The sequence below is a fragment of the Tauraco erythrolophus genome, chromosome 2 (genome assembly GCF_009769465.1).
Source record: "Tauraco erythrolophus isolate bTauEry1 chromosome 2, bTauEry1.pri, whole genome shotgun sequence".
In the NCBI taxonomy this organism is placed as follows: Eukaryota; Metazoa; Chordata; class Aves; order Musophagiformes; family Musophagidae; genus Tauraco; species Tauraco erythrolophus.
The window spans coordinates 110859568-110872243 of NC_141466.1; positions in this window are offsets into that span (position 1 = coordinate 110859568).

Genomic DNA, 12676 nt, shown 5'->3' on the forward strand with positions numbered 1-12676 from the left:
AGAAATTATAAAACCAAAGGAAATCTTACAGGACATCGTTGGTTGCAAAAAAAATATTGGAGGGCAGGGAGTGTAGAGAAACAATATTGGTTTTGCAGTAACTAGTCATCTACCTATGGGGAACAGAAAGATACTGCTGGTTTTGATACTACTGTTTCCTTAGCTGATGCCAAGACACCTGAGACTGGGATAAGTACCTCTTCTTGGCTGGTGCTATAAATCTGTGAAACCTAAGACATGGGACTGGACCTCCTGAATCATCATCTCCAGTGCCTTGCTGACACAGGCAACCACCCTTACATTAGTTTATAAATTAATACACTGGAAGGATGTTTTTCAGCAGAACTCTTTGTAAAGGGCATACATATAGCAAAAGAGAAATAAGGTAGCTGGTGAAAACAGCTCTCAAAAGGAGCTCCTAGCTGTGACTTACTAGACCTCAGGCATTCTGTGGGCCATAGCCACCAAAATAAAATAAAACTTTCATTTCAATTAAAAAATATAAAAGAAAGTATATTTCCACCATTTCTGGTTCTTGGATATCTTTTTACTTCAGTAAGAAATTATTTAGTCTTCCAAAATTCTGGGAAAAAATAGCCAAGACGATGAAGTCCTGCATTCATGGAAGAAAGAAAAAATTCCCTTTACATCTCACAGAATTTCTCCACTGATAAAAACCTTCTTTTCCTTCTTTCGAAGCATTCATATGAGAGGAAAAAAGAATTACAAAGAGCTGTCTCAGTAGTAAGTATCAGACTGGCACAGCTTTACAGCAGGGTGTAGCATTTTTATTGTGTTTATTTATTTTACTGATGATAAGGACAGAGTTTTATATGACTCAATTTGGATCACTGTAATATACAGTGGTTAACATTTCATGTTATTAAAAACAGTGGTTCAATCACCTGGAAGTCAATTTCATTTCTGAAGACAGTAGAAACTATAGGTTGACTCTGGTACTGACATGTATTTTCTACAGTCTTTGTGTTATTTATGCCTCATCTTACTTTTTCAGCTTCTTAATTAAAGTGGAAATTGAATGCGCTTGTTTTAAAGGGGAACAAAATGGAAACGCTTGATGAAAAGTAGCTGCAAGCATTGCCACTCTCTGAAACCACTTGATTTGGCTGTCACAGAGGACTTTCCAAAGGCTAAATTCGAAGGGAAAAACAAAGAAGCGTTGTATGTTGAGAATGCAGATGGTAGTCTGAACCCTGGGGTCTAGGCAGATTAATTTCAGTATGAATTTATAACACTTTAAGGATATACTGTTGCTATATTGATAACAGTGTAATTAAAGAATCAGTGTAGATTTAAAAAATGTAGTAAAAATGAAACCTTGCAGGAGAGACTAAAACTTAGAGAAAAAATGTCTTTCCTTCAAGGGACAGTTTAAGGGCTCTTTTCCCTTTTCTGAATATGCCAGTTGTCTTGCTGTTTTCAGAAGCTTTGATACTTGGCCAATACTTGAGCACAGAGTAATGAAAACAAGAACAACTCTAAAATCCTGAGTTGTATTTTTTTTCAAATGCCTTTGAAATGTCTGAGAGCAGCATTTCTTCTTTGAGGTTCATCTATTTGAAATGTTTGTGTTGAGCTGATTATAGTTTGCTAAGTAATATTGCCTGATGCGCCCTAAGGTTTAGGGTCAGGGCGATATATCAGTGTGCATTGCATAACGTGTCTCTCACTGTCTCCCATCTGAGTATTACTGAAGCAAAGGCAGAGTGATCAGAAAATAGCAGCCTAGACGTTGGATTTCTCTGTTAAGACTGATGCAGCAGACAGTAAACGGTTTTTTTGTGTTTAAATATATTTACACACATTTAAGTGGCTGCAAGCTGACTAGTGTACCTGACATAATAATGTTCTGAGATGGATATTCAATCTTGTCTCAACAATAGATTTCAAGTCTGTCTCAAAGACAAGATTCATGGGGACTAGATTCATATTGGACTATTATTATCTTTTTGTCATGTGTGTATAAGATCTGGTCCATGACATTGCACCCTAAACATGAAGACTGGCTCTGCTCTTAGCCTTCAGTCTAATTAGGGCCAGAGCAGTGTAGCATAATAGGTGCATGTTGTAGTACCAATGATCTTATCTAGGAGGGAAAACGTAAAAGACAATGTGAACTCTGTTTCCCCAGGATGGGATGGCAGGAAATTTGAAGGCTATTATTGTTTAGATTTGACCGTAAAGGACACAGGAAATATTTATTTAGAATTAGAATTAGCACCTGCTCCTTCGGTGGTGTGGTAAGAACTGCTGAAAGGTGCCATTAAGGAAATGAGTAGGTGGAAGTCAGGGAGGTGACTGGGAGGTCTGAGAGCTGTTAAGAAGCTCTTTGCTAAGGTCCTGTTTGTATTCGTGGGGGCACAAGCAAGTATAGGAAAAGTGCCTAAAGATGTTGTGTCTATATAGGCCTTCATAGGATTTAAGAAAATTATTATTAACTTGAAGGGCAAGTTTACAGTCATCGTGAAGATCTCCTAGCACAACCATACTCAGATGATCTGCTTTCTCACTCAGAGAAGTGGCTTTCAAGGTGATTTATGACTCTCCTAAATCTAGGAGTAGTTACGCAATGATTCTCTCCTAGTGATGAGGGCATGATGGGCTATTCCACCAGCCCATAATTGTCAGCTCTTACAAGAGCGCCCCTGGCTCTCCAGTAGGACCTTTTGTTATGTTGACAAGAGGGAGCTACTGCTGAGAAGTCCTACATCAGAGAAATTCTTATCTAGGGTAAGGTTCCTTTGCAACAGTCCAGTAAATAAAAGAAAAATTAAGATATCTGCTGTTCTTTCAAGAAGCTGATCTTTCAAGATCTGCTCATACTCATTTCCTCCAGTGGGATTTATCTTTCCTAATTTTAGGGGAAGTGCCTTGGCTTTGCAGGACTACGTTTCATCATTAACTCTTCCAACACGTCTGAAAGGGAGTGATCCAGTCCAGGAAAAGGGCTCATACAATTTATTCTCCTCATAACCAAGAAGCAAAGACTGAATTTTGTCTCTCAAAAGCAGTGTTCAGCCTGTGCCCTGAGTAGAACGTCCATGTGCTGGCCATCCTTTGAAGAAGGACGCAAGGTACTCACTTTAACCATTATGGATTTGTTTTAAGGGAGCTCGGGTTCTGTAAACAAGACAGAGCAATATTTTCTTCTGGTAACCCACATATTTCGCAACAGTTTTCACAGACTCTACCAGAAGACAAACAAGTAGCCAAGTAGCAAGGAGAGAAAGTAAGTCCTCTCTTCAAATGCAGGAGCTTTTTCCTAACCACAAGCACTGATGTGTACTGCTTCCCCAAGCACGTGGCAGTGACATGCTGGAGGGTGGAGATGGGCTTGCTGAGAGAGAAATTCAGGTGGAATTTGTTACAAAGCAGCTCTGCTGGACAACTCTACAATAAAGCATTTGTTCTGAGGATATTCACTATCTCAGTTGTTCCCGTGAGCTGTTATCCTAAGAGCTTAAACACAAACCATGCCTTATGGAATTAGACTCGATGTGGCCCAGTAAGCTGCTCTGACAGTGCCTCTTCATAAGGCATCTGTTTTATCCCATGTATTAATTTTGTTGCCCTTGCCTCAACTCTCTGAGCTAAATTGCCCGCATGAGTACACCCTACCCTATTAAAGTCAAAATGTGCTGGATGGGCAAAGTCTGGTTATTTAAATATGGATCTGAGCTCCTGTCACAACAGTAGCCAGACTGAAGGTTATCACGCTCTCAGTTGTGCCGACACAACTGTTAGTACGGCCATGTGCAGACTAGCATTAGCTTAAAAATGGTTTGCTGGATGGCAGAGAAACAACAGTATAGGCAAAGAGCAAGAGATGTGCAGTTTATCTGTTACAGTGATCAACTTTTGCCTTCAAAAATAGAAGTAAGATATCCAATTCTGTTGGACAGAATTAGCCACCATGAAGAAGATGAGAAGACCCTATGCGTCCACCGAGACTTATTCAAGTCCTAAAATATATGACTCAATTTAGACTTGAAAACTGCAAATTCAGGATTTAAAAGATGGATATATGCTTCTTACAATAAAAGAAATTAATAGTATATAGGAATTTCTTTTTCTTAGCATTTATTTTCTTTTATTATACCGCATAGATCTATTCTTGAATAGAGTTGATCCAAGAACATACAAGAAAATCCCCTCTTTCCAAAACATCCAGCAAAGTACCACACCCAGTTCCACTACAGCCTGGCTCCAAAACCAGATGCTGGTTAGGTCTTGGTGGATGATGTTCTCCCCTGCTACTTGCAACAGGTTCCCACAAACAGTAGTGCACCTCAGCTTTGACAGAGCATTTCATCAGACAGTGATCAGTGTTCTCAGTTAAAAAAGCACTTCCTTATAAAACTATGTATATCTGGACCATCTGGAGACCCCCACCATAACAGTGCAATAAAATACACTTCAAATTTATATTGTGACATTGTGCTTATTGTAAGTTCAGTTCTTTCAACAGACGTATAAACCAATAACTTTCCCTGTATTAAATATTCCCCAAAGAAAAGTAAATTGACCTCTTCAGGGATTTTCTGAGGATCAGAAAAATGTCCTTACAGTATCTGTTTTCCATTATTGCAATTACAGAGGGTGATGATAATCCTTTCGACATTATTGTTTCGACATGTGCATGATTTATAGTCGGACATCTAAGTTCATTTGATGCCGTTGTTGAGAGCGGTGCATTGTATCGGAGATAAAAGGAATGAAGCAGACATGTAATCTGATAACTAACTGAACTTGTGAGCGGCATAGAAATGTGGTCTTATTTAATGCGATTATAAATAACTGCTTAAATTTCAAGTCATCAGTGGAGTGTAAATGCTCTGAGATGAATATTATAAATAAACAATTTCACAAGAGGGTATTCAGATCAGCTGATAATATTCCAGCGAAGGGACAAAGAGTTTCTGCTGTGCACTCCGGCACGGGGTCCTGCTGAAATTCCTTAGATAGGCAAAATCCTCAAGGAGATCAACAGGAAGTTCACATAAATGAGCAGCGGTAAAGAATCTGTTAGAAGCGCCTCTACTGAATTAAAAGCCCATTTTTTTTTCCTAATAAAAGGCGCTCTGATAAATTTTGCCTACATGGGTTCTTGTACATGCTGGCAGGATAAACCACGTCAGTGAGGGAATAGCTTGTACACAGAAGACATTTTGTGTTCCCAGGAGAGGAGGAGGGTTACCCACAGCAACCTCTGCCCAAAAATGTTTCCAACAAGCATGCGGTGGGATTTGCTTGGTATGATAGCAGTAAATTCCTGACAACAGCTTACCTAAAGCCTCCTGGAAAAGAAGAAAAACACAAGCCAGTTTTCATACCAAACCTTTTGTCTTCAGAAAGCAGCACAGGCAGGTCTGCAGGCAGGATGTCAGGGTATTCCTGTGAGGAAGCAGAGGAAGGGGCTTATGTCTCAGCTACTGGGCACCAGTTCTCACCACGCTGGGTGACATATCAAGCCTAAAGCACGGCTACTGGGACAAAAGCATGTTTTTGCTTCTACTGCTCCTTCCCAGTGTAATAGCCCCCAGCTAAAGACTGGGTCAGGCAGCTGCTGCCAGGGATCTCCTCAGTGACCTTTGTGTGAGCTCCCAGGGCTCTCAAGTCATATATCCCAGCTCTTTAAGGAGATGTAACTCCATGCAGGAGGTTTATGTGGCCACATGCACATGACTACAGCTAAGCTGGTCACCCTTGGCTCCTCTTGTTGACTGCAGTGAGAAGCAGGCACTTCCAGGGTCTCATTCTTCTGGATGAGATGAGCTGTGTCCTAGAAGACAGAGTCTCCAGTGACTGTGACAGTTGTATAAGGTGGCTATATGTAGATGTCTGTGCTGGACATGTCAAAAGGTAACTGAGATGAGACCCACCTGCAGTGTTTGGCAGAAATCAGCCTTTATTTTATAATATTGGAGATGTTTGTTTCCTGCTCATGTGTTGTACTGAGCAACAGAGTCAGTGACATAGAGATCCTTTTCAGTCTTTTAAGTGAAATACTAGGATACAAAGACAGTCAGGAATATCAGGCCATATTTATTTTTAAATGGATTTAGTAAAACGTGTCGAATCCTGATACAGACACCCTCGCTTAGTAAAAGTATCCCTTCATAGTTAAAAAAGTAGTTTTATCCAGTTTCATTCAATTTACCTTAGAAATTAAATTGTTAAATTAAATAAAGCCACTCGGATTCTACCAAACATTAAAATTATGTGGACTGAATATAGTTTAGGCAACACAGTAAAAATTTACTGGAATGACAAAGCTGATGATAGAAACCCAAAGTCCTGCATCTCAGTATTATGCTGTATTAGCTAATTATTTTCTCTGAGATTCAATTTCTTTTAATTTCTGTTTGTAACTGGACCATATCCTTACATGATGGTTGTCATTATTGCTCCACGGGCTGGGCTGAGCTTTTTGTGATAAATCTAGTTAAGCGACTAATTGGTGCTATGCAGGCTTACATCAGCTGGAAGGTATAAGCTATTATCTACCGTTATGAGGAATTTGACTGAAAAATTACTGATTGAATTATTTCTATTACAAATATTGATTTATTCAAACCAGAATTTTTACAGAAAGTTTTAAATGGACTATGAATAAAAATGGAAAATTTCTCCCTGAAGGAAAATCCTGTGAAAAGGAATCTTATATCACCTAAAACATTTCATTTTGATAAAACCATAAGAACTTGTTACAATTAGCTTTTTTGTGTATGTGACATGAAATATCTCAATATTTTAAAACATGTAATTTTAAAATTGTTTCAAAGCAAAAATGGAAATATTTTATTCTGAAAATGTTAGCTGGTAGTTTCTAAACTGTCAGAACCTTTTTTCTCTTTTCAAAGCTTGGGAAGAAAACAAATTTTGGCAAAAACAACCTAGTTTGTCAAATTAATTCCAGTGGAGAGCCTTACAGTCTGACAAAATTTCTTCGTCTAGGTCCCATTACAAACTTCTCTCCCATATTTGAAGTTCCATGTGAAAAACTTTTGAAAATAGGAACTAGGGAGGAACAGAGTTGAACTTGTATTATTGCATCCTCTTTTTCTCCCTGATGCAACACTGATATCTTCTATTAAAAAATGCACTTATCTATGTGTCATGAGATCAGAAGATATTTAAATCATCAGCTGTGATGTTTGTTTAATTAAAGTAAGAAAGTGATTTAATAGTTATGGCTAATCTTTATACATAGATTTCATTTTTTTTTTAGATTGTGAACTCTGTTTTTGAAATTAGCCTGAAAGTAGCTGCATATTTGACCCTCAGCAGCAACAACAAACGGTACACAGCAGCTCTGACATGCTATCAGAGTAATGGATCATTTTAAAGAGCCTGGAAATGATTAAACACGAGTGCTGCTGCATGCAGTCTTTAATTGATTGATTTGAGTTTGCGGTCAGAAAATGACTGTCAGCTACAGCTTATCTATAATTATCAGTAATCAAAACCAGACTTTTCTCTCTTCCTAACGCTGTAATGCTCTTTCAGTGTTCTTGACATATGTGTGACTCAGGCATGCATCTGAAGTTGCCCAATAGTGTTAGCCTGAATAGTAATACACTCCGATACACACTCAACAGAAAAAAAATAAAACCACCTTTGTACTTCTGAAATAATCGCTGTAAGGAGGAGACAAATTGGCAGGGAAAGGTCTGAGATTTAAAATATTCTTTTCATGCTGTGTTGATGACAAGGGAACAGCAGACAAAAATCACATGCTTTCTTTCCCCCCACCCTTGTTTGTGTACCTGATGAAGAGCAACCAGAGTACTCCTGGAGCAGAACCAAATTTTATTCCATATCAACAAGCAAAATCATCCCATTCTCTTGGGCATCCCTCCTGGAGTGATTAGAAAGACATTTGCTTTTGAGGGAAGACTCTGAGAATTGCTCTGAAACTTACTTTGCCTGCACAGCCTGAACAAGAAGATGCTTGTTCTGCTGAAGCTACTATGAGGCGTCATTGGCATCCCTGTTGCTCCAGAAACAGAAGTGGCTCTCCTGACATTTTTTTTACCTGTCTTGAGAAGACTGATGCACAGCAGGCTGAAGAGTTGAACCCACTTCTGTCAAATCCCACTGGATGCTCTTCGGGTGAAAATAGGAGAGAATAGTCAGGTCCAACTCCTTTTGAAAAAAGTGAAAAAAATGCTCAAATCTCTTCTGATTTCTAGAATAAATCATTTGGTCACCTAATTCTATAGCAGAGTCAAGGTTATAAATACTAAGTGGCAGAAGATGTTTCCTGCCACCAGAGGTAGGAGAATAGGTCAGAAGCTGGTTAGGGTGCAACTCCCATCCCTTTGCAGTATGCTCTGGTTTACTATGGTTTAGACAGCTTACAACTCAATTTGTCAGCCTTTGTGAACCCTGCTTAAGACCTTCAACCCGTCCTGTGAGACCAGCTCAACCCTATAGCTGACTAGGCACCTGAAGAACAGGCACCACACCACTTATCACTGCAGTGCCCAAATCCCTTTAGATTTAGTTTTTATATCTAAACTGAATTTCCTTTTCAGGACACATATAGGAACACTTCTCTGTATGAAACACCTTGAAAACTATGGACCAATGAATAATCCATCAGAATTTGAATGCTCCCATTTCGCTTTCTCTCACTGTCGATCACAGAGAGATTAATTTTCACAACATGTAAGAAGCATGCGAGAGTTAGATGTGCAACAGGCAAGCTGGAAAACACAAATCCAATTTTTTTGGTATATTTCTGATCAGGTGGCAAAAAGAAGGGAAACCCGAAGGAGGGGAGGGTTTCTGCTTTCCCAGCAGGAAAAGGAAAAGAATGGAAAAAAAAAAAAAAAAAAAAAAGAGTCAGGAAAGACGGTAGTGCTGAAAAGGGAAAGAAATAGGTTATGTTCTGTTGATGTATCTGTATTTGGTACATCCTGTCTGCTTGCAGTAACTAGCTCAAATAATTCAGCAAAAGATGAAAGCTGAAGATATAGAAGAATTCTCTACAAAATACATTTTCAAAAGCAGCCTATCCCTCCAATGTCTATCTGCACGTAAACATATGAGCGTTTTTTAGATGTTTAGCAAGGGTAAATCTTATTAAAAATAGGTGAGGAAAAAATAATCCTCTTCATCAGATGAGTCATGAGAGTATGTGTGTACATTCTGTAAGTATAAAGATAAGAAAAGAAGACCAATTACTAGCAAAAAAAAAAAATTATATTTGTTAAGGAAGAGCCGAATAACATTTTATTTTCATATTTTGCATAAAGACTTCCATCATCAATCACTTTGGTGAAGATACCTAGGGAATCTGCTATCTTTGTCAGTCTCTCTCCGGTCTTTTGAGCAAGTATCCTATAGATGTGCTTTATGAACAGTTAACATCTTCTATTAGCTAATGCTGGCAGAGCAATGTATGCCTACCTGCTGCTGCACTCCAAAACAGAGATTCTGGCTGCACTTTCTATTTTTTTAGTAATGTGCTAAAACTGCCGAGCACTTGCATGATACATATCTGTCAGCATGCGAGTCATCTCGCAGAAACCTGTAAGTATTTGTGGTGAAAGATAATATGCGCTGTGCTGGACAAGGGCCTGAGCAGCCAGAGGTGAAATACTGGGGCCAAATAGTTCTCACCGATCAGAGAGACTCACAGTCCGAAGCAGTATGCTGTAGCTCTTGGTCACCTCTGGGATTTCCACCAGATCTCCTGCTCCTGTGCTAAGTCAAAACCCAACAGTGGCAGCTGGGCGTGCTTCCTGTCTTCTCAGAGAGGGCAAGATTGAAAGATAAATCCTTAAAGCAGTCAGTGTGTTTGTACCTCCTTTTGTCTCGCTCCCTGAAAAATGGATTGTCTATGTCACTCTGATACCATGACTTTGGTTTTTTTTTCTTAGAAAATCCTCATAGCAGAAAGTACTACAAAGAAAGGAAAGAAGGGAGGAAAGGCACTTCTGTGCTTTGATACCTGCAGAGGGGAGATCCCTGCTGTTCCATCACTTCCCTCATTTATCAGGGAGGTGTTGCTTTGCACTGGATAGAAATGCTACACCAAAAAATGTTAAAATGTTGCAAGAGAAGGTGCCAGTGGAAAGAGCATTTTGACCCCCTTTGAATTTCTGCCTGACAAGTACTTTAAGGAACCAGAGTTGACAGGATGATAAATTTCTGCTGCAGTTTTGAGATGGAAAGCGCAAGCAGGCACACAGTGATCCCACTTCTTAATCAGTTCAAGACGGACTTGGAAGAGGCACATTGTCTTGGTCTTCCGTGTCTTGCACAGAGAGAACGTGTACCATCAAGCTTAAATTTCACCCCTGACTTCCTCAGGTGGCTAGGTATGCCAGTGAAAAACTGACCACAACGCTGGCGCGTTCACTCATCTGAAATGCAACCCATAGTCTGGTGAGAGGTTTCGCATGTTGCTATGAACAAGGCAAGAGCTGGGCCACAGCTCCTTTATACTCAGTATCAAAACTGGAAGACAAGGAACTCCCAGAGTGGTAGAGGAGTGTAAGTAGTGACAACCCCGGAGGGGACTCCTGCAGCTTTTCAGGACACAGCACTTGCCGTTGGGTGTCAGCCTGGGAGGTGAAGTCAGGAGAGGTCAGCTTGTGTTCTACCAGACCCAACTGGTCCATATACTATGTCCCTAGTAGCAGCACTCTCCGTGGAAGCTGCTTGTGCATGTGTTGATGGTTTTTGCTACTAGTCACCACCTGAACTAACGTGCATCAAAAACAATGGCGATACTGTTGACTTCAACAGCGCTAGAGCAGATCCTGGGATTTTACATGGGATAAGCAGCTATGCATCTTCTCTGATTACTGAAGAGAAGCCAGCAAAGAAATATGGGTTCTCGGCTTCACAGTTTACAACAAAAAAGTTATAATTAATTGTTCTCACCCAATCTGCCACCCTGTACAATATAAACGACAGGATTTTTTTAAAATCTCTGGTTTGAATTTCAACCTTACTCCTCATTAGGCTGTTCTCTTTAACTAAGATCACTGTAAAGATATATTTAAAGTCCTGTGTCTAGTCTGAGTTGTCATGCCTCATCTTCAAATTGATGGCTTTCCTGGAGCCTAAAAGCTCCTCAGAAACACTTTACAGGTTCTTTTTCCATAACATTGTTGACTAACTTTGCCCAGAATTCCCAAGACCTCAGAAGACTTCTACATTACATTTTGTTTTATTTTTGTGTCTTATTAGAGGCTGCTTTCTTATACTTCTGTGTATGAAGATGCAAGCTCCCACACAAAGAAAGCCACAGACCACAGTAACCTCTTGGATGGGGGAAAAAAGTCTCCAGTTGTCATGTCCCTTTTTGGAAAGTGCGTATGAACTACTCGTAATCTGAGTTCATCCAAAACTATTTTTGAAGTCTAGCTGTCAGCATTTTTGTCTCAGCAATATTTCTACTCTGCACTGAAAGTCACTAAACTAGAACATTGTGGCATTAAACTTTCAAAAAGAGGAATAGAAAATGTTTGTGTAGAGTTGAATGTACTTTTTAAATAGGAATAAAACTAGAGAGAGCTTATGTCCCACCCCAAGAAAAGAAGTCGTAGACGCGTTTTATCCTTTATTTTCTTATCTCTTCTCGTAAAATGTGTTAGATTACATGTTTGGTTTTTAGCCTTTTCTAGGTATTAATCTGCTCATTTAATTCTTCTTTTAGTCATATGCCCATAAAATGGAGCATGACAGCACTTTGGCTATTGAGGGCTAAATTGTTGCTATTTTTACCTCTAGACAGAGCTGATCAAACTTAGCCAAGATAACCAGAAGAAAAAAGTACATGTTTGCCACCAACTTTAGACCTGCAAAAAATATCTCTGCCTTCAAGTTTTCAGCCATTTGTTAACCTTCTCCAATTCTGGATCTTGCCAGGCCTCTTAGGTGAGTTTCTTTTATTCCTCCTGGGTACCATGGACTCAGTAACTCCTGTTACTGGCATAAGGTGGTCAGTTGTCTTCAGTGATCTGAACAGTGATTGTCCAGCCATGTTTGTCATAACTTGTGTTTTCAAATCTCCTTTTTTTTTCTGAAAGAGTACTATACATTTTTAAGTAAGATGTTCATACCAGTTGTTTTACTATTTCACTTTCAGAAGACAGAGATACTAGCAACAGAGGTTTTATAGGTGGAGAACAGTCAAGAACTCTCCTTAAATTCAAACTTTGCAATCAAAAAGTATAGGAAAATGTATGTGTTTTAAGCACTATGAAAAATTGTTATAAATATAATCAGTCCTTATTAGGTGTTTCTTTTGAATCCTCTACTCATTTTACTTGGTCAGTTCCAACCATTAACAATTATTAGCAGTCTGTTAACAATCTTTTTTCATGTAAGCCTGTATTTCTTATGTTTGCAGTTCTTGTTAGTTTTCTCCCTAAAACTCTAAATGGTGATGGTCATGTTCTTCAGAAGAAAGTTCCAGTTTTCAGATCTACTGCAGTACAAAGAGAAGCTCATAAATACTGTGGAGGAATCACTTTTCTTAAATAATATTATTTGCTTATATTATTTTAGCTTAGTATTTTCACTTGATGATAATGTGGGTATATAAATTGTAACAATCAGCAAAACCTCAGTAAACTTCAGAGGTTTGTAATAGAGGTGTCTTCATCCCAATCGAACACGTTCTTACATTAGT